The 22,154-nt window shown below is 31.7% G+C and overlaps 1 pseudogene; it reads right to left on the reverse strand.

Moving 5' to 3' along the window:
- The window catches only part of LOC136982306 (polyamine-transporting ATPase 13A3-like), an 83,973-nt pseudogene that overhangs the window by 22,591 nt on the left and 39,228 nt on the right, over nucleotides 1-22,154 (reverse strand).

The following is a 22,154-nucleotide window of genomic DNA, read 5'->3' on the forward strand; positions in this document are numbered from 1 at the left end:
AAAAATTTACTTAAGAGAATGAGATTTAATATTTATACATTTCATTGTAATTTAAGTGTTATATTGTACATCGCAAATGCAATGCTTATTATTATTATTATTATTAAATTATAAAATAAAATACAAATAAAATTAACTACTAAATTATTAAAATAAAAAAATTGCATTAATAAATAAATCAAAACCTGTATTTTGTGTACAAAGAGAAACAATTTTCTCCGGTGCTCCCTTAACGTACAAATCCATATGAGAGGCTCCGAGTGTCCTGCACACCACGCTCATACGTTGGAGAGTCGAAGAAAATGGAAATTGACGGACAATGCCGATTTCGTGTTCTTCCTATTTAACATTGCAGATATAATTTTGTTTAAGAGTAATAATTAACGTTAAAAATTATCTTACTTTAATTAAATGATCATCCGTGGGATAAACAACAGTAGGTGCCAGTAAATCAAATTTATTATTATCTTGACCGGGTTCTTCTAAACACTGAAAGAGATAAGCACATTTTTACTGCATAAATAAATTTGATAAATAAACTTCAAACTTTATCTCATTTATAACACCAATTATTAGAAAAGTTTTGCATAATTTTAAATCAGTATGCAGTTTCATTATGCTAGTGTGTCTTTGTATAAACATGTACTTTATCTATATACAATATCATATATGAGGTCTAATACCAATTAACACAATTTATGGTTGAAAGAATATGATACAGATAAGATAAAGACTTAACATTTTCTAGCAGTTAATCACAAAATGTTTTACTCCTTGAACAAACCTTATGTAAAAAAGAAATGTTGGGACTACATATAGATTTTACTGATATAACAAAAGAACATAGAAAGCATTCAAAAAAGAGGAAACAAACATAGTTTTGGCTGAAGAGTTAATAACCAATAAAACACAACAAGCAATTGGGAAGAAGCAGAGATTGCAAAGACCCATTGAAAAAAAAATCCATCTGTAAATTGTGGAAAACTTAATTATCACCATTAAGTGTAACTCTATGGAAGGAACTAAAAGATAAAGACTTAGACCCTTAAGTTTAGTCAATAATGTCTGTCATTCATACCATACATAAATATAAATCTGCAAAGTAGTTCACTCTTGTTTTACTTTCAATGCTCCATATTTAATTTTTGTTTCTACTAATCCAATTGTCCACCATTACAGCTGTATATGTTAAACTGTATCTTAACTTAATTGCTACATCTACACATTAAACATTTAGCTTAGTTATACAAGACATTAAAGTAATTCTAACATACAATAATTTTAGATATTCTAAATGTGGAATGATACAAAATATTTAACAACTTAATGTTAAAATAGTTTACCTTAAACTAACTGAACTATAACATTATTAATAAGGGTTTCGAAGCAATGATGAGGGACAAATTTACTTTAAAAAATTTAATTGAGAATACACATTTGACTTCACAGCTAAATGGCTGAGGCAGTTAAGGGCCAGATCCACCATTCAGCAAACTTGGGATCAAATACAAGAGAGCAACTGCCTGCAAGAGAAAAAAGCCAAAACGAAAAAAAAAAAAATGAAATATGTTTAACTTCGTGAATATATACATATTTTTAACCAATATAAATTTTAAATTAATATCAAAAATACTTTAAATTCAGTAAAAATAGAATGTTTATTAATATTAATGAAACAAACATTTTCAACAATGTACAATGGCAGTTTTTGGGTTCTAGAAGCTAGTCACTTGTGCAGGACCATAAATATTTTTATGCTCCTATTTAAATTTATAATTTTCAAATTTTTTAAATTTTAAATGTGCTTTCTGTTCTATTTATTAATTCCATTTCAGAACCCGAAGATGGCAATTGTACATGGTAGAAAATGTTTGTTCCATTCATAAACATTCATTTTTACTAAATTTAAGGAATTTTTATACTAATTTTAGTTAATAATCCCATTTTGAAGATTTTTTTTTCACTTTTTCCAATATAAATTCATTAAGAATAATACAATTTTTGTTTTGTATCTATAAATATTTGAATGTGTGAGGACCGGGTTTAACCCAGCAACAAAATTTTTTTTTTATTGTTCAAATCCCCTCGTGAGAAATTGGAAAAACAGTCGAAATTCTCCGGATGTGCAGCCTTCCGCCGTCAAAACGCACTTCTTTTCCCTCCGGACCCAAACTGAGTCACAGAGATCGAATCATCAGCAATTCACCCACTATCGCGATTGGTGATCGAAGATAACGTGACCTGTGGTATATAAGGGGGGGGAAAGGCTGAGAACGGGGTCGCTGAAGGTCCGCATAAGACGCCCAACCTGTAGGATCTGTCCCGAGAATCAAGGGCCAAAACCTGAAGTCACCGAAGCCCGCCGACAACAAGCTGCCCCGACCGATCCTCCTACTTACCTCCACGACCGGAGAACCGAGACGATCAGTACATCGATTACAACCGATCTACCCTAGGAAGAGGTATGACCCCGAAATTTGTAAACTCTCTCTCCCCCACGGTTAGGAACCGGACGCGTTAGATTTTCTGTATTTTGTTTATCCGTCTAAATAAATTGTTATTTGTTTTCATCATGGTTCCATTATTTCAAATATCACCTTAAACTTATCGACGAACCCAAACACTTCCTCCACTCGACCTGACAAATAATTACCCATCCCGACAAGTCGGGATATCATAAAAATTTAGCCATCCTTGACAGTGGGGTGGGTCTTGCCGACCTGTTCGCCGAAAAAAAGGAGGTACGACTCTGTCCTACCTCCCGGCGTTCCCACAAATGTTATTATATAACTTAAAAAACAAAAGTTTAATTCAAAAGGTAAAAGTATTCCATAAATATATTCTTCTTAAATTGAATTGATTTACGTAGAAATATTATCATTAATAAGATTCTACGCAACAATAAGACTATGCATTAGATGTATGAAAATAAACAAAATATAAAATTCCGTGAAATGCAATCCAATTTCGTGTACAATGATTAATTTTGACAATGCTTTAATTTGAGACACAAATTTCAGTTGATTTGGCATTTGAAATCAATGTATCAATAAAATGTTTTTAAGAAGAGTAATTTTGAATAAGCAAAGATCTCATATATATAACACGGAATAAATTAATAAAAAGATGTATTACTTGTAACTTTGTTTCTCAATAAGATAAAATGTGTGAAAGTAACTTGTAATGTTTACAACAAAATTTGTGGTTCAGGTAAGTATAAATAATAAATTATTTGAAATTAAATAATTATTTACTGATAAACAAAATATAAAGCAAGTTATGTAAAAAGTAATCGAAACTAAATCAATACTTCCATAATTAATTATCTTAAATAAATTTTAATTTACCAATAAGCTAGAACAGTTGAAAATTGACACTTTACAAACAAACACCATATATACTCCAGAAGACGGTATGTTATTTCCACTAAATGCTATTGGCTAGAATAATTACACACAGTGGTTTTAGAGTCAATTAAATAAATTCAAATCTTACCCATTTTGTAGATAGAAACATTTTCAGATCCAAAGGATCTCCCACTAATCTATCATGAATCATCGTCAATGAGTGACATGTGGCCATAGATGCTATCAGTCGCGAATCCTTTGGCAAGGTAATTGGATCATGTACGGCCGAACAAAAGCTGAAAAGTATAAATTTTAATACGGAATTAATAATCCGAAATATATCAAATAAGTATAGTAAAAAATTGAAAAACCTCTTTCAGTAAACAGGGTATATGTAAATAAATACTACATGTAACCCATATCTGGCCAGAAAAAATACAGGAAAGCAAATATTTTCATTGAGTTATCCTGACGATGCCTGTTCAACATAGATGAAAACATTGGCTTTCTTATACTTTTTTTCTTGTTGGATATTGATTACATGTAGTGTTTATTGATAATGGAAAGTATAAAAATAGCATCATATAGTTTATGGAAGATATCTAATGAATATTGACTATTATATTAAATAATTCAAAATAAAATTTGGTAAAATATAATAAATTCATAAAACTTTTCTTGAAGTATTTAGAAATTATTGTATTAATATAAAAACTATGAAAAACCTACAAGATTTTTGTATTTTAATAAAAAAGATAAGGTGGTTAAAAAGTCTTACAAATAACTACAAAAATGCAAATGTAAACTACACATTAACCCAATTTTTAATTAAAGCCAAACGATCTACAAGATTATATCACACTATAATCTGGCACATTGTTTGGGTGGCTTTAATAAAAAATACATTTTTACCCTTAATTACATTACAAATGTTTGAGTCCCTTGTGTTTGTAAACATATATCTACACATTTTATCATATTTACAAGCAATCTCTATACTTTCATCAAAGTGATATTTCTCATAAATATTGCAAATGCTTTCTTAAATTGAGACAGATTATGAGGGGTGTTCAAAAAGTATCAGGCCTTTATTTTTCCCACATAAACTAATGACGCATGGGAGGCCTCCTTCAGTGGATATGTGGAGTGGACAGTCATGCACAGTCTGGAATTTTTTCCCGCCTGCAAAAAGCATCAGTTGCTGGCAGTCGGCCTGTGAGTCAGGACGTCTAGAGAGCACTCGTCAGATTACAATAAGTTGGAAAATGACTGAACAACACGAGCAGCAATATTGCATCAAATTTTGCCAAAAGCTTGGCGATACCCAAGCAGAAACTATCTGCAAGATTCAACATGCTTTTGGGGACGATGCTATGAGCAACACACAGATAAAGGAATGGTACAACCGCTTCAAAGATGGCTGCACATCAGTGGGCAGCAAACCACGTTCAGGCAGATCCTCAACAAGCCGAAATGAGACTGTTATTGAGCAAGTGCAAACTTTGGTCATGGTGGACCGTCATATCACAGTCAGAGAACTTGCGAACAAGACAGGAGTAAGCATTGGATCAGTACATTCAATTTCGACCAAGGATTTGGGTATGAAGAGAGTGTCTGCAAAATTCGTACTGAAACCGTTAGCAGTGGAGCAGAAGCAAAGGCATCTGGAAATCTCACAGAACATGCTAGATAATGCAAGCAGTAATCCCAATTCCCTGAACACTGTAATCACAGGTGATGAGTCGTGGGTTTATGGGTATGACCCAGAAACCAAGATGCAGTCATCACAGTGGAAACATTCAACATCCCCGAGGCCAAAAAAAGCACACCAGGTCAGCAGCAATGTTGAGGTCATGCTGACGGTTTTTTTCAACTCCAGTGGGGTGGTGCATCATAAGTACACACCACAAGGCCAAACCATCACAAAGGAGTACTACCAGGAGGTCCTTTGTCATCTTTGTGATGCTCTGCGATGCAAACGACCAGATCTGTGGTCAACCAAAACTTGGCAGCTCCATCATGATAACGCACCTGCCCATTCTGCACATCTCATTCAGACTTTCGTCGCCAAACACAACATTTCTGTGGTTCGTCGTGCTCCGTATTTGCCCAGTATGGCTCAGTGTGACTTTTGGCTATTTCCCAAGCTGAAAATGCCTCTAAAAGGAACCCGATTTGAGTCAAGAGAAGACATCATGCAGAATGCGAAGGACCGGCTGATGGCCATTCCAAAAGAGGCATTCCAGTAGTATTTTAGCAATGGCAGAAGGAGTGCTGGGAGAAGTGTATACATTACCAAGGAGACTACAGTAGAGCATCAATTATCCGACTTAGTTGGGGACTGGGGTTGGTCGGATAACTGAAAAGTCGGATGACCGAAAAGTATGAAAAATACATTATTAGTATTGTGTATTAGGCCTGGTTTAATACTAGCCTCCCTTTCATGGTCGAGCCAGTGCTGCCAGCTAAAACATGCAAAAATTTAACAAAAATAATATTAAAGTAGCCAAGACATAACCAAATATTGTAGCGCCACATCACTAGCGGACATTTGAATTTGCCTACTAGAACGCGGTCGGTTAACTGATAAGTCGGTTAATCGGGGGTCAGATAATCGATGCTCTACTGTATTTTGAAGGGGATTAGAGTTTTGTACCTCAAAATCAATAAATGTATTTTTGACGACCAAAGGTTCAATACTTTTTGAACACACCTCATAAGTTGATTATTTTTATAAATTAAGTTTTTAATTACACTCCATAGATAATAATCAGAAGATGTAAACATTTGTCACTTAGACCAGTGTTTCTCAAACTGTTTGGACCGCGACCCCCCTTTTGCACTTAAAAATTTCAAAGGACCCACGAAGAATAAGTATGTGTCAAAAAACATCCCAGAGGGAGGGGGTTAGGCTCGTATTTAAATATTTATATTATTTTTATTATTTATATGTGCAATTTATTTAAGTAAAAATTATTTTATATATTTTTTATTTCTATTATTTCTAAACATGAATCCATAGTAAATTTATAAAATATTTGAAAAAAAATTGATCTGGCATCAATTTTTCAGCGACCCCCCCAAATATTTTTCACGACCCCCTTAGGGGTCGCGACCCCCACTTTGAGAATCACTGACTTAGACCATTAGTATAACATTACTACCAAAAACTAGCCAATTTTATTGTTCATACTATAAATATATATAGTAACTTTTTGATTACGTTGCATAATTACTGATAACAAATGTGCATAACGAAACTTAAGATGTATTTGTACCATTTATAAAGAGTCTTACTCTGATTCTCAATTAGCACATACAATAGATATTAAAAATATTAATCAGCAATAACTTAGAATATATGCATATTATTGAAGTTACTCATAAAATTTATAAAACATATTTGATTAAATTAATCAATAAAATTTGTTTAAAATAATTAATAAGAAAATTACCTTCCACCATCCACAGCAACAACGCCCCATAAATCTAAACCATCTTCGGTTAATGTTCCTGTCTGAAAATTTCAAGAACAATTTAATTTTGATTTAATATTACGCATAAAGCTTAATACTTACAAATACAAACAAATATAAACCTACTTTATCGAAGCAGAAGAGTTTCAATTTTCCAGCAATGTTAATGTGAGGAGGACTGATACAAAATATTCCTATTTTTTTCAATCTGTTCTGAGCATATACAATACCCACGGTTAGTGCAGCGGGAAGAGCGGGAGGCACGACTATGGTAATTATATCGAGTGCACGCAGCACAGTCTGTAACACGGGAACCTAACAAACGTATTCAAATAACAAATGTGTATTTTAAATTATTTACTATTTTAAAAATGGTATTGAAAATATAAAGTAAACTCTAAATTGATTAGTAAAGTGCTTTGAATACATAACTAATGATCCCGCCATTATCTTTTATGAAAATAATATATATTTGATTACTGTATAACAACACATTTTGGATTTTTCTACTAGTTTAAGTAAAACCCGAGAAAGATTGAATGCAAGAAGGTCTTATTAATCAGACATAATTCATATTACAAAGTTACATACTCAATATGAGACTATACTCATAATGAGAGAGTAGACCCAACATATCATGACAAATAATCTTTAAAAATTTCCTGTGGGGTACCTTGCCCATATTTATTCTAGGATCCCCACAGTGTAGTCTGACACCTTAGGCACTTTTCCTATTTTACCATTATAATTAATAAGCCTTTCTCATGTTCAGTTTTGCATATGCTAATGTCATGTTCAAATTTTAATAATAACAACTATTTTTGTGTGTGCAGATTGCATTATACTCAGTTAATAGCAATACCAAGTACTACACTAGCCTAGTGTGTTGATTGATTCTGGGTGTATAGTGTTACTGTTATAATTGTTGTATTTATGTTTTCATCAGTGCATGTTATGCTATGTATATTTTCATGTGTGACTGTTGTTGAGGTATGATCTAGAATCTGCATATGTTGCTGTATCTGTTCTGCAGCTTATTGTTTGATATGTTCAAGCATTTTTTGTGAAATAAGGTTGTGTCCTTTTCTGATCAACAATCTCTAATTTGTAACAGTGAGATGTGGATTTTTTTGCTTGAATTTGTCCATCTGATGTCACATCTGCTTGCAGTTTTACTATGAATTACTGATAAATTTCATGCATTGAGTCCACTTCATCTGTTGGAGTAAGTTTCTGACATTAGTGGTCAGTCCTTGGACAATGGTTACCCATTGTGTGCAAGTGAGATGGTGAATATGTCAGTGTTTGTGATGCAATAGCATATTTAGACCAGTGTTGCATTCATCATTGATGACCAAGGGTGACTGTAGCAAATTTTTTGAGCAAAACATACTGCTTAGCACACAGATGCAGATGTGGGCAACATTTGAACCAGAGTTAAGCTGAGAATGTGTCACAACTATTTTTTCTCTCCACAGAAGTGGGTATGATAATATTTACTTAAAGCCAGTGGTTATAAATCAGCCACCTAAAATTGTAAAATTTTATATACTTGCATATGACCCCAAATATAGTATAAGGTAGAAACTGTATTGTCTTTCAGCTTTAGATTTATTTACTTCATGAATTAAATAAATACAAGTACTTTCAACATTTAAAAATGTCTTCCTCAGTACTTGCATGTATGTAATTCTTCAAGTAAATAAATCTAATGCTGAAAGACTGTACAGTTTTTCCTTATCCTTATATCAGCCATCTTTGTCATGGGAAACAGATGCTATTTATCAGCAATCTATTCTGCATCAGCTGTTGATTATAGGTTTCACATCTGTCATTTTTCCCTTGTAAACCCATGGTGGCCCAACTACATCTCTTCTAGATCCTTACTGTGTCTCCCATACAATTATTGAGATGGAATGTTAGCAAAACCTCTTCTTTGTGGCTTACAGAATTGGCTTCGTTCTCAAAACTTTGCCATTTTCCATTAATTGCAATGAGGAATCCAAAAATGTAATAAAAAATGGGGATCTATAACTTTGTTTCCAAGGTATACGGTCATAACACGATTGCACGCAACAAAGCAATGTCACACAAATCTTGCAACTTTGTCATGCAGTGTTTCACAGTTGCTAGCACACTTTCTATGAGCTTATAGAATTGAGCTCATTCTCAAAACTTAATAGGCCAATTTTGATAAAACTTTACTATTTTCCATTAATTACAACAAGGAATCCAAAAGTATATTGAAAGTCCATTTAAATGTAAAAAATAGTGGTCCTTGACTTTGTTTTTGATATAGAGTGGAGTAAAAGTGACAATATCCATGCTTTCTTATGTGACTGATTGTGTCTAATAGAATTTAGGCCTAGGAGTAAAAAAAAAATAGCATTGCATGCACCTAATGGAAAATAGGCAAGGAAAAAACAAAATCCAAGAACAAAGTAATTGACGGTAATTGCTTTAATCTTGGATCCCCGGATCTTGCACTGGCCAGTGCAAGGACAGCATCTCCAATGGTCAAAAGGTAAAAAAAAAAAAAAAAAGCATCACCTCTTCTATGCCTAACAGGTGAGGGATCACTCCTTTCTTTCCAGCTCTGCCTCAATTCTATTACAATACAACAAAGTTGTTCAATGTCCTAGCACAATTTATTTTTAAAATCTTCAAGATTGTGTAACATTACTCCACTTAATGCTAGTTTGCAACACTTCTTTTGGAAAATTGGTTGGAAAACCCCAGCTAAATTTGCAAAAGAGTAATTAGGGTAGGGGTCCAACTTTAGTGCTATTCCTCAATACAGTGGTGCCTCATATAACGTACTTAATCCGTTCCAGGTGCACGTCCATTAAGTGAAACGTCTGTTATATGAAACGCAGTTTCCCATAGAAATACATGTTAAAACATCTAATTCGTTCCGCAGCATAAAATAACCGTACTGTATCATAAAAAATGAACATGGGGTGCATTCTTTTATTCCTCCGTGTAACTCTGCGCGAGCGACATCCATTTAAAAATTCCTACGGAACACGTTCCTAAATTCCGGTGGGAGTGCACACCGTCGAACGGCAAAAACGGCCGCTTGTAGCAGTAGTTTACAGTGGAAAGCAACATGGCGTCCTCCATGGCTCAGATAGTTTCGTTTCCGGGTCCATTATGTGGTTTTATGAATGAGAATTTAGAAATTGTGAAAGCGCGAGTTAGCACACGCGGTGATGTAAATGTCTTTATGAATTTTTTTTCGAGGCTATTTTGAATGCTCTTTCAACAAATAATCCATTTATGGTTAAATTTTACAATTGGGACCCTTCTTTTGCCTTTTAAAGCTCATATTTTAGAATTATAGATTCCTCCATCACGATACTATCAACAGGCGGGAGCCGCCATCTTTCTTTCTTTCACCGTCATTCCTAAATGCCTACAAACAGCAGCGCACTCCCGTAGTAGCGGAGACACAGAGCGACTGCTATTAAAGAACACACCCATGGAGCAGTCACCAATTATGCCAGAAAGTCCATTGTTCGCAGCCAGTCCGTTGCTCGAGTCACGTAACGGCCAAACAGAAAGTCCGTTGTTCGCAGCGTCCGTTATTCGAGGCGTATGTTATACGAGGCACCACTGTATTTGTATGTATTTATGTATGTATATATATATATATATTGCTCTCATGTATTTTTGACATGCAGTATATAGCTCCTAACATGACAATGTTTGGCTGTCCCTGCCTTAGACCAGCAATGTTCTCCAATTCATTGAAACTACAGAGTTCTCTCACTTCAAAACAATAATGATTAGTATTATTATTAAGAGAGAATTATTATTAGGTTAATATTTTCAAAAGCAAATATCCAACTTTCTACACATTATAATAAAAATTTTTGTATAATACATTTTTTTCTAAACTCTTTGAACTCATTGTTAAAGAAAACTCCTCCTTTACTATTAAATTTATCATCACATCATCATCAATACATATCAGTCCCTTGTAAAATATTTAATAACTATTTCCATATATCATTCAGTTGTAAACAGATAATTGATAATGAAAATTATCATGTAATAGTCAGACTAAAATATGCAAAATATTTCGTATTTTATTTAAATTATATATAATAAAATCAAATTTAAAGTTAAAACTATGAAAAAAGTAATTAAATTTACGATTTTTAATTAAAAGAAACTAAAATTTCAAAAATACCTTTCTTTCCACATAGAGATATATTGAATAGCCCATTCCCAGGGAAGCCAGAAAAAATAAAAATAAAATGAAACGCATGGCTTCTTTATAGAATCTGAATCCTAAAGGGCGAGGAAACTTTATGGCTCTTAATAATTCTCCTTTGGTTGTGGAAAAGCCTATATAAAAAAAAACTGACTATTAGATTGTTATTATAATAATTTTTCACAAATATATAAATGGTATGCAGCAAATAATAAATATGACAACCTGATAATTTTTCAAATATCAAACGAACAGTCGAATTCTTTTATCGGACTATTAAGATTACGTAAAGGAATCTGTCCATTCATCTGATATTTGAAGTACATGGCATTACAAAGGCTTTGGAATATAAAAATATTCTGATTTTAGTTCATTTTATTCAGTTAAAAATTAATTTTGTAGAATTTTTCTTGCCAAATTTGTGGAAAGATCACTTTGAAAATCAAGAAGATATAATTATGAATTCTATGGCATTTTATTAACATATCTCAGTTTTTATATTATTAAGAATTACATATTATTTATGTGAGGAGCATCCAGAAAATGAAAATTATTTGCACATACTGCTCTGCATAGGTAAATGACTATCATCAATTCAAGTCAATTTGTTTTCTGATGTGTTAGCTTAACACAAGTAGCATTTTGATAACAGTAGGGCTTATTATTACTGTTTTTGTCAAGGGTTAAAATGTGTACAAAAATTGAAAACCCACCAAATGCAGTGTTATTCATTTTCTAAATTCAAAGAAACTTACTTCAACCTTAGAAATTCATAAGCAAATCACAAAAGTGTCTGATGATCACATGATGAAGGAATCCAAAATCTAGTGCCATTCTACACAAGTGCTTAAATTGTAATGGTGACTATGTAGAAAAGTAACTGGACTTGTACCAATTACATAATAAAACTTTTTTACTTTTTTATACCCAAAACTTCTTTATTTTCTTTATTTGCAACAATCTTAAATTGGATTTAATCTTATAAATAATAGAAAAATTTTGTTATTAATCTGTAACGTAAGTTGTAAACAAATTTTACTAACCTGTTCTTATTACAACAGCAATCACTTTGTCGGAACCATAATATCTGGTTTGAATGACTTCGGTCCCACTAAATAGGGTATGCCTCTTGTGAATGTGAATATCATAATATTCGTCATCGTCATGCTTGTGAAGCGAAGTTTTTGTTTCAGGAACACTTTCTCCTAAAAAAGTTCATCAAAAGATATCATTTTATGAACTAATCTCCATAAAAATCAATTTACATTAAATATTCATCATTACACCTAAATAAAATTATCAATAGAAACTTTGAGCTACATTTAATAAGGTTTAAATATAATTTCTGCTTGTCAATCAAGACATGTGAATTGTTTTAAGTTGAATTATAAAAAAAACCATACTATCGGGATTACGGCTAACGTTTTAATTTAACATAAAGTTATACATACATTACTAATAGTATAATATATACCTGTAAGCATACTCTCATTGACAATACAGCTTCCAGTAATTAAGACAGCATCGCAACTCATGTGACAACCACAAGATGGAATAGCAATTACGTCCCCTGGCACAAGGTCAGATGAAGGAATATCTTCAAAAACTAGAATTCGATCATCATTTAATAATGTTTCTATATCAAAATCAAACAACTAAAGTTTATAGTAACATACCTTGTCCCCCTCTGCAAACACTAACGTATTGTGAAGACGAATATTTAGCCATTTCATGCAAAGCTACTTGTTGCTAGAAAGATACATACAATCAATTTTCATAATTAATGTTATAAACATGCCTAAAAAATTGCATATAAAACATTTTTTATAAACATAAATTGAAAATTTAAAACTGTTTTTACTGATTTCTGTAAATCAAGATTGAATTTTTTGTTCAATACATATTGTTATAGAAGAGAATATATCTATCATAAATTTAATTTTTATACTGTAACAATTTGCCTAATCATTTTATAATCCAGGCCTTCAATTATTGTAATTTTGTACAGATAACCTACAAATAAGTACTATAATCTTGTGCAGATAATGCCAATTTAAAAGTGGCTGTGCATTAAGTAATAATGTAAATTATCTACTGACTTACACTTGCAATTACAAACTTGTCAAATGGCTTTTCTTCCGTCTAAAGTCATCAAGAACATTTTCAGAAAACACAAATAATTCTTAGTGCATGGCAGATACATTCATCTGCCATTGCAATTTTTTAAAAATCACTGAAAGCACATGTACACATGCCTCGCCTTTAGTTCTCCCACATTCATTTTCTGATTGTAAATCTATACTTTAATTGTTATTATTAGTCCTATTCAAACCTGTATTTCAAAAGCTGATAAATTTACAGTAATTTCTCCTTTAAATAACAATGTCCTTTCAGAGAACTACTCAAAAACTAACTATTCATTTTATCTTACATTATAATCTGTCCAACCAAAGATGAACTCTTCAAGGCCATTTCTGATGACCATTCAGGATGTCTCATTAATAGTAAAAGTATGAAGACAGTGGAAAAATAAATATCCATATTTCATAAATAGCAATTGGATGAATGAAACAAGATTCCAGCATTCTATTGCATGGTCTGACCATTACAGTCAATCAGGTTTTCACCACATAAGAAAGCTCATAATTTAGTCAAAACAGGTAATTCTCTACAGCATACACAAGACAAATGATTAACTTTAAAATTCTTGTTATCAGATACTACTGACATTGAAATTATTTTTCTTTAATTTTTCTTACTTTATTATGCCATTTATTATAATATATTCTCACTAATCCAACCTTCAATAATTTGGCATATCCTCTGGTAGAATTTTCTACATGTTTCTACCATTTCCATGAAAATGTTAGTCATGTCACACATTATGTTTTCCCCGTTTACACAGGTTTCATTTCTGTGTGCATCTGTATTATTTGTCCACTTGCCTCTCCCATCACAATTCTAGAGATTGATCCTGCCCCGCTAAATGGCACTACAAAGTACAAGAGACTGTATCTTAATCATAGACAGCCAGGCACCCAGTAATCAATGAGGTGTCTGAATGATAAAGTAAGACCAAGAAATGCCCAGGCTCTGGCAGTTCAACCTAATGGAGAACAGCCTTCCTCACTCTCAAGTCCAACTCTCTAACTTTACAAACAGTTTTCATAGCTTACAGCCATTTGACAAGAACTCAACTCAACCAAGAACTGAGTGATGCTTCTCAAGCTGCAGGGCCCTCTTCCTCTAAAAAAAGAAAGCCCTGCCCAGTGTGTCCACCAAGCTTAGATCCAAAAGATCTATTATTGTATCCATCAATTCCTTTAGTCTCTCTAAGTTTTCTTTACTTGCTGCTAGCATTTGAAGTACTTATTCAGGAGACTTTGACCTATAGCAGTGGTGGCTAACCTATGACTTGCAGGTCAGACACTGACCCACATAGGCTTTTTAAATGACTCACGCATTGAGTTTTATAAACTTATTTTTTATATCATAAAAGAGAAAACAGACAATCAAAAATATTTAAAAAAAATAAAATATATATATCTAATGTCAAATTATAAAAGAAAAAATCAGTGTAAAGGCCATCGGAGTATGCGCATGGTCTCTGGAAATTCCTAGCTTTGAAGCTATGCTTTGCTGGCACTCAATACGCTGACAGAGACTGCCCCGTTTTCAAGGCCCGATGCGGGCATCAGGGCACGCAGTGTCATTCCATGGTATAAATAATAAATTCATAAATTAATAAATTCCTATTCCAAAATTACAAATAATAATAATAATAATAATAATAATAAACTGAATTATACTGTAGAAATATAAAGTAAATACAAAAGAATTTATATTGTTAATTTAAATAATAGCTAGGGGTGCCCCTACTGGCCGTTTTTGGCATACCATCACAGAACCGCACATATAGTAGATATTTCCAAGTGGATATTGGCTAGCTGATTTTCTGTCGTATCACTGCACCTGTGTATGATTCATGACAGGTAGTCATAAACTTGACGCGCATACATATTTGTTGCATCATAGAATAGGGAGATGTATGTACCAGTGCTGAACTAAATGGCAGCCTTGTCGTACATGTCTAGAAGTGTTTAATAATTCAAAATTATTATTATTTTTTTATTATTAAAGTTTCTCATCTACATATGTATGTATATCAGGTATGTTAATAAATTTCTTCTCAAATTATTGTATTCTAAATATAAATATTTTTAGTTGTAGCCCTGTACTATGTCGGTGGTTAAAAAAAATAAAAACAAACAATACAAGTTCCAGACCATATCAAACAGAATGGTTTGATAAACATGGTGTGATTGAAAAGAATAAAACAACCTTGTGTGTAATTTGTAACGAAAAAGTCACATCATATACATACAATGTAAAAAGACATTTTGAAAAGTTGCATTCTAGTCTCGGCCTTTCAACAGATGAAGAAAGAAAAACATATTTTTTACAAAAGAAAAAAAGATAATCATTCACAAACCAGTGTTTTAAAAACTTTTTTGATTCCAAAAAATAACATTACAGCTGCTAGTTTTCAAGTTGCCTATTGCATTGCTCACCATGGGAAACCTCTTTCAGAAGGAGAGTTCGTAAAACAAGCATTTTTAGAATGTAGTGCAACTTTATTTGCAGATTTTAAAGAAAAAAACTTGATTATAAAGCATATAAATGAGTTACCAATAAGTCGCAATACAATTAAAGATTGAGTAATAGAATTGGAAAGAAATATTTTTTTGCAAATACATAACGACTTAAATTATGCAGAAATGTATTCAATTGCTTTAGAAGAGAGTAATGATGTAAATGGTTATGCACAATTAGCAATTTTTGCTCGATATAAATCAGGCAATATAATGAAAGAAGAGCAATGAAACTAACAACGTTGAAAAGGAAGTGTACCGGTCTTGATATTTTTAAAGAAATGGATATTGACCTACAGAAAGTTGTTTCTGTTACAACAGATGGTGCACCCAATATGGTGGGGGAAAACATTGGTTTTATTCAGTATCTTAAGCGAAATATTACACATTCTCTGATTGAATTTCATTGTATAATACACCAGCAAGTTCTATCTGCAAAGCAAGGTATAAAAACATTTTCCAATGTAATGCCCATTCTAATAAAAGTCATCAACTTTATAAATGCAAGAGCTCTTAATTCCCTCTAATAATTGTGCAAATTGTCATTTATTGAGTGCCAGTATTCAGGGATTTTGACACAAACAATGTTCAATGGCTCAGTTGCAGTCAAGTTCTTAATCAGTTTGTCATTTCATTAAAAGAAATTAAGCTCTTTTTGAATGAAAAAGACAATAGTTTAAACAAATTTTCAAATATAGATTGGTTAAATGATTTAATGTTCTTATGCGACATCACTCAGCATTTTAATGAACTGAATAAAAAACTTCAAGGAAATGGACAAATTGTTTTAATGATGTTTGAAAATATTAAAATATTTATGACAAAACTTGACATCTTTACTAAGGATTTGGAAATGAAAATCATGAAATATTTTTCTCGATTACAAAAACATTTTCAAAACACAATAATTTTTGAAAATATGCTTGACATTCAAGAAAATGCAATTAAAAAATATTTAAGGATTATACAGGAAATAAAACAAGGTTTTGAGGAGAGATTTAATCAATTTAAAAGTTTGGAAAATACATTTCACTATTTTATATCCATACAAAATGGAATTCAAAACGACGGAGTTAACCAAATTTATGTGGCTAGGTATCCATAATTAGAAATGGAATCAGTTGAATTTCAAAGCAGCATAGTGTGGAAAAATACATTTGAAAAGTTGATTTCCAAATTAGAAGGATAAATGTCTGAAAGTAGTGCAGATAATAATGATCCTACACTAAAAATTGAAAATATTATATTAAACGTATGGGATTCTTCACCAAATAATTTTATATCAATGAAGAAACTTGCTAATACTCTTTCAACGATGTTTAGGTTCACATATTTGTGTGAGAAATTGTTTTCTTCAATGAATTTTGTAAAATCTACCAATAGAAATAAACTTGGAAATGAACTGATGGCAAAATGCATTAAACTAATGAATATGGAATGTGAACCTACTATTAACAAACTATCTGAAAATAAACAACAGATTTCTCATTAAATATACTTCAACTTTATTATACATACACATACCTGTAATCATATCTACTAATAAATAATATTTCATAATGTATATGTGATTTTCTTTATTCCTTGTTCATTCAAATACTCGGTGCAGGAGTGACTGCTGACTGGGCATGGTGTCGCCTGGTGCGGTAATACATGGTATCACCCCACTGATATCAGTTTTTTGACATCGACCTTTATTTTTTACTCTTCACTTGCAAAGTCGTAAAACAAAAACGAAATGTAAACTTTTTAAAGGATTTTAAAAGTAATAACAAAAAAAAATGTAGTTTTTAACCATCTTCCTCTTCCCCTTTCCAAGTGATGCCACTGACTTAGTGACCCACAAACTAGTACTAAAAAAAATAATAAACAAAATTTGACCCACTTCTCAAAAAGGTTTGCCATCACTGATCTATAGCCTTCCGGCAGAAGCTCTCGATGTAAGGGCAGTCAAGTAGGTAGTGTCTTGCGTCACCATAGATACCCACAGGAGCAACAACCATCTCCTTGTCCTAGTTTGGACTTGAAATGGGAAAACCTTTCATGTCTCGTCAGTATCTGGATCAACAACCAATTGCACCTTACTGGAGTTCGGCCAACTTCAGACATGAAGGCGTAGATTGACCTACCTACTGTACTTTGAGTTCAGCTCTCTTGCCAGTGTATCATTGATCGTTGCAGTAGAATACCTTTCATGTAAGCAGCCAAAGGTTCGACCATCTCTGTTACAAACGCCCACCTCTGAAAAGAATCAGTCCCAAAGGGCAACAGATAACATCATTTGTTGCTTTTGCAGGCTTTAGACCTACACTCTCAATAATCTGGCACCTCTCTGCACAAAGAACAACCAGAGTAGCAAGGATATATTGTATCATCATTATTTGATAAATAAACAGAAATAAAGCAATACAATAAAATATTTTATTTGAAAGCAATTTTATATTTTATTGTTTGTTTAATATTAATTTTAAAGCAGTTTCTGCCAAGAATACAGTAATTGGATTGGAAGGTTTATGTATTATTTTCACATTGTTCAAACCACATGTACAGCCTTCAGTAACTGCTAAACTTGCTAATACAATATTAAACCTCTCTAATTTGTACTGGCAAACATGTTTATACAAGGATCTAGTAGTACCTCCAATGTAGAATACATACTATGTAATCAAATTCTATTGTTCTTTTTAAAAAATTCTGATGAAGATTGAATGTACCAGGTGAAAGTATTCATAAAAAGTTTTATTTAAATTTGTTTGTTGTTGGTTATGCAAAACTAATTTATGAAACTCACATAGCACAGTAGCAAGGTCAAGTCTATGTTAGTACATGAAGGGTACAGGTTATATGAATTTAAATGGTTTTAAAGAACATTGAGTCATTTTCATAGACTCTGCAAATATTCCAGAGCCCATTTATTCACCAAATCTAGCTTATCAAACTGTATTTGATAAATAAAGTAATAATTAAACTATAATTTTTGTATAAACAATATAAATCACTACTTACTCTTTTTGTTTCATATAAGGTAATGCAAATTGATATCACCGAAATAATAAATATTGCAGAAGCATAGTAGTAATAATTATCGGCCATCCATAGAGCAATACTGACTATTTGAAAGATATAGAATGGATTTAAAACCTGAAAAATATTTTTAATGTACATTAAATTAATAATTTCTCATATAAAATTTGAATATTTAAAAATGTAAAAAGTATTTTTAAACTTCTGCAATTTATATAACAACATAAGAATTAATAAAATAAATCTGGTGTAATTATTTCCACAAATTTATTAAAATATATTTTATAGAATACAACTTGTTTAAAACAAAATAAACTCACAAATTTTCTTATAAATTTATAAACTCTGAAAAAATCAAAATGAAATTTATAAATAAATTATTTATTGTCACATGGTCACAATGCCAAGCTGCAATTTTTAATCATATTTTTAATTTATTTAATTTAAAATGTATGCTCTCCACCTCAAATTAGTAGTGGCTTGCCTCTGTACTGTACATCATACTTTTCCTATTTAGCATTCAGAATCATTTCAAAAATGTCCAACTTCCAACTACTCACTGCCTGGAAATAACCACCATATGCCTACTTTTTGTGGGTATAGAGGAGATTCAATAAAACTATGCAGGGTTTCAGTTTCTATGTCCAATAGCTCTAATGTTGACATCCTGACATACCAACTAAAGTAAAACAATACCTTGTCTGTAAAAAATTAGATTTAAAATGCTAATGATTCTTCAAATCAGGTTCTTAAACTATCAACAGTATTGAATCTTATTTGCATAGTCAGAGAATGTTAGTTCATAGAACATCTGAATTTGTTACAGGTATAATTTCAATACTTCCTCACAGCAGTATAAACTAATCCTATAGAAATATTCTTCTACTGGCTTTGTGAGATCCGACCACTGCTGCTTGAGCTTGAATATCCTGTTGATTCTCCTAAAACTAACCTCTGTCTGACATGATTCTTATCTAAGACTGAACCTGTTTCCTGAAACTTCTTCAATTGTACTTTTCATTGATGCTTCTTTTCAAAATTTTTAGTAAAGTTTCATTTATGTCAAACATAACAACTTGTCTCAACAAAGTGCTCCACCAAAAGCCCCCAATCTTAAACTGTTAACCATATCATGAACACATAATAAACAAAAACCATGAGCAGTGGTTACATTTGGTTTCCCACACTCCAGCTATAGTATTGCCAATTCTCATATGATAAACTGAAGCAAATAATCTCAAATAAAATAGCACTCTGCTTTTTTAAGTTGAATACTGAAAAAGAGAAAGAAGAAGAGGGCAATGAGAAAATAAATAAAAGACTACATTTTTAATAGCTTCTAACATACAATATAAATTTACAGTAAACTGTATTAGAACAGCATAGAATATTAAAAGATCTAGCCTCTTCCAAGCAGAAATATTTTATTAATCAAACATTTTCAGTTGACTGGGTAGCCATCTTCAGGATCAAACTAATAACAGATCAAAATGTTTAATCCTGAGTCCATTTCAGCTGATTAATAATGTATTTCAGCTGAAAGAAGCTGGATTTTTTTTTTTATTCCATAGACTGGCTTACAAGGCTTACTGTTAGCATCAGATATTGTCAAACATTTCCAAAAACTATCGTAGATAAAGTAGATGTAATGAGAAAATTTGCTTACTTCTATATCTATTGGCAAATGCAGCATAACAATCTCTCAGTGATGAATCTATTTAGAGTCATCATTTCTATGGCTCTCAATATGAAAGGAATTTGACTACACAACAAATTTTTCAAATATTTTTTATAATTTATATAATAAAAATCTTCAGTACTATCATTTCTACAAATATTTTATTACTTTCCATGTATAAAAAAATTATTAACTTACTTCATTGACTAATAAATAAAAATAAGATTTAACTTCAATACTGGTTTCATTTGGCCCATATATTTTCAACCTGAAAAAAGTGATATAAATAATATTAATGCATAATATATTAACTACAAGTTCAATTAAATTACATGCCAAAACTAAATAATTACTAAAAGAACAAGCTTGAGAGAGAAAAAACTTTTGTTTGGTCTTTCGTAAACTGAGCCAGCCAAGCAGGAGGGGTAAGAGATTGTTATATGTACCGTATTTTATGGACTATAAGACGCTACAGACTATAAGACGCACCTTAATTTTCAAGCAATTTTTTTTTAAAAATACCTATAAGACGCTACGGACCATAAGACGCACCTGAATTTTGGAGGCAATTTTTCGAAGAAAAAAGTGTGTCTTATAGTCCGTAAAATATGGTAATTAATAAAATTAATCATGTCCTGGTGAGGGTGGACCTGAAAGAATACAATTGGCTCAGTTCCAGATTGGCCAGCCTTCAGATCCACTGAATTCCTTAAAAAGAGAAAAGAAGAAGTAAAAGGGAGTCTCTCCTGCCAGAATGTAGGGTCATTAAATATATCTCTATATTCTCAATGTATACTTTGTAAACATTGGTAAATAAAAGACTGATAACAAGTAAAATTTAACCTTTAAAATCCCAGTAAGCTTTGAATTAGGAGCTATTGAAAATCATCAAACCTACGTCTAACACCAACACTCTTAGCTACCTAAAGAACTAGAAGTTTATATAGCTAATAAAAAGTCCACATGCATCAATCATCAAGATGCTGACACACTTTCAAACGCATGAAGGTTACTATATGAACTTTAACTTATTCAATTATATTAGATAATTATTTCATATTTGCAACAGGCAACACCATTAAAAAAAAAGAAACACTCCATACTGAACAGCTCAGAAATTTAAAACTGCTGGAAATCTTTAAAGCAGACCCAACAACTTTAAGAAAGAAAAACAAATCTCCCACATAATGTAGATATTTGATCCCATCATTATAATAGACAGCACGTGAGCTATTAATAAACACATCCCCAATTAGATGCTTAATAATTTTAAATATGAACTAATCTAGGAATCTTCTACACATTCTATTCTAGAACGCTATAATAAGAAAAATTTCATTTTTGAAGGTGTAAACAGTAGAAGGTATCAGAAGTAGATTGAAAACATTTATAACAGAAGACTCACTTATCTGCAAGACCAATTTAAGATTCATGCATTTATTTTCATTTTTTGTCTTGTTATTAGAAGTTTATTTCATATTTATTTATATGTTACTTTTATGTTTTAATTTTTATTCTCATATTGTTATATTTAAACATTATGTATTCTATTTTTAAATTTTTGTATCTTATGTTTTATGGCATCAGTTGTTTAAATATTTTCATTTTGCATTCTTTTATTACATTTATGATTGTTGTTACATTGCAAATTATTATTATTATATTGGGTTAAGTGAGATATACTCAGTTAACACCAGTGGCTGTGTACTGTGCCAGACCAAAGTCAAGGCATAGTAACCAAAACAGAAATTAAAGAAG

Source organism: Centruroides vittatus, unplaced genomic scaffold (assembly GCF_030686945.1).
Source record: "Centruroides vittatus isolate TY-2023 unplaced genomic scaffold, ASM3068694v2 contig_82, whole genome shotgun sequence".
Classification (NCBI taxonomy): Eukaryota; Metazoa; Arthropoda; class Arachnida; order Scorpiones; family Buthidae; genus Centruroides; species Centruroides vittatus.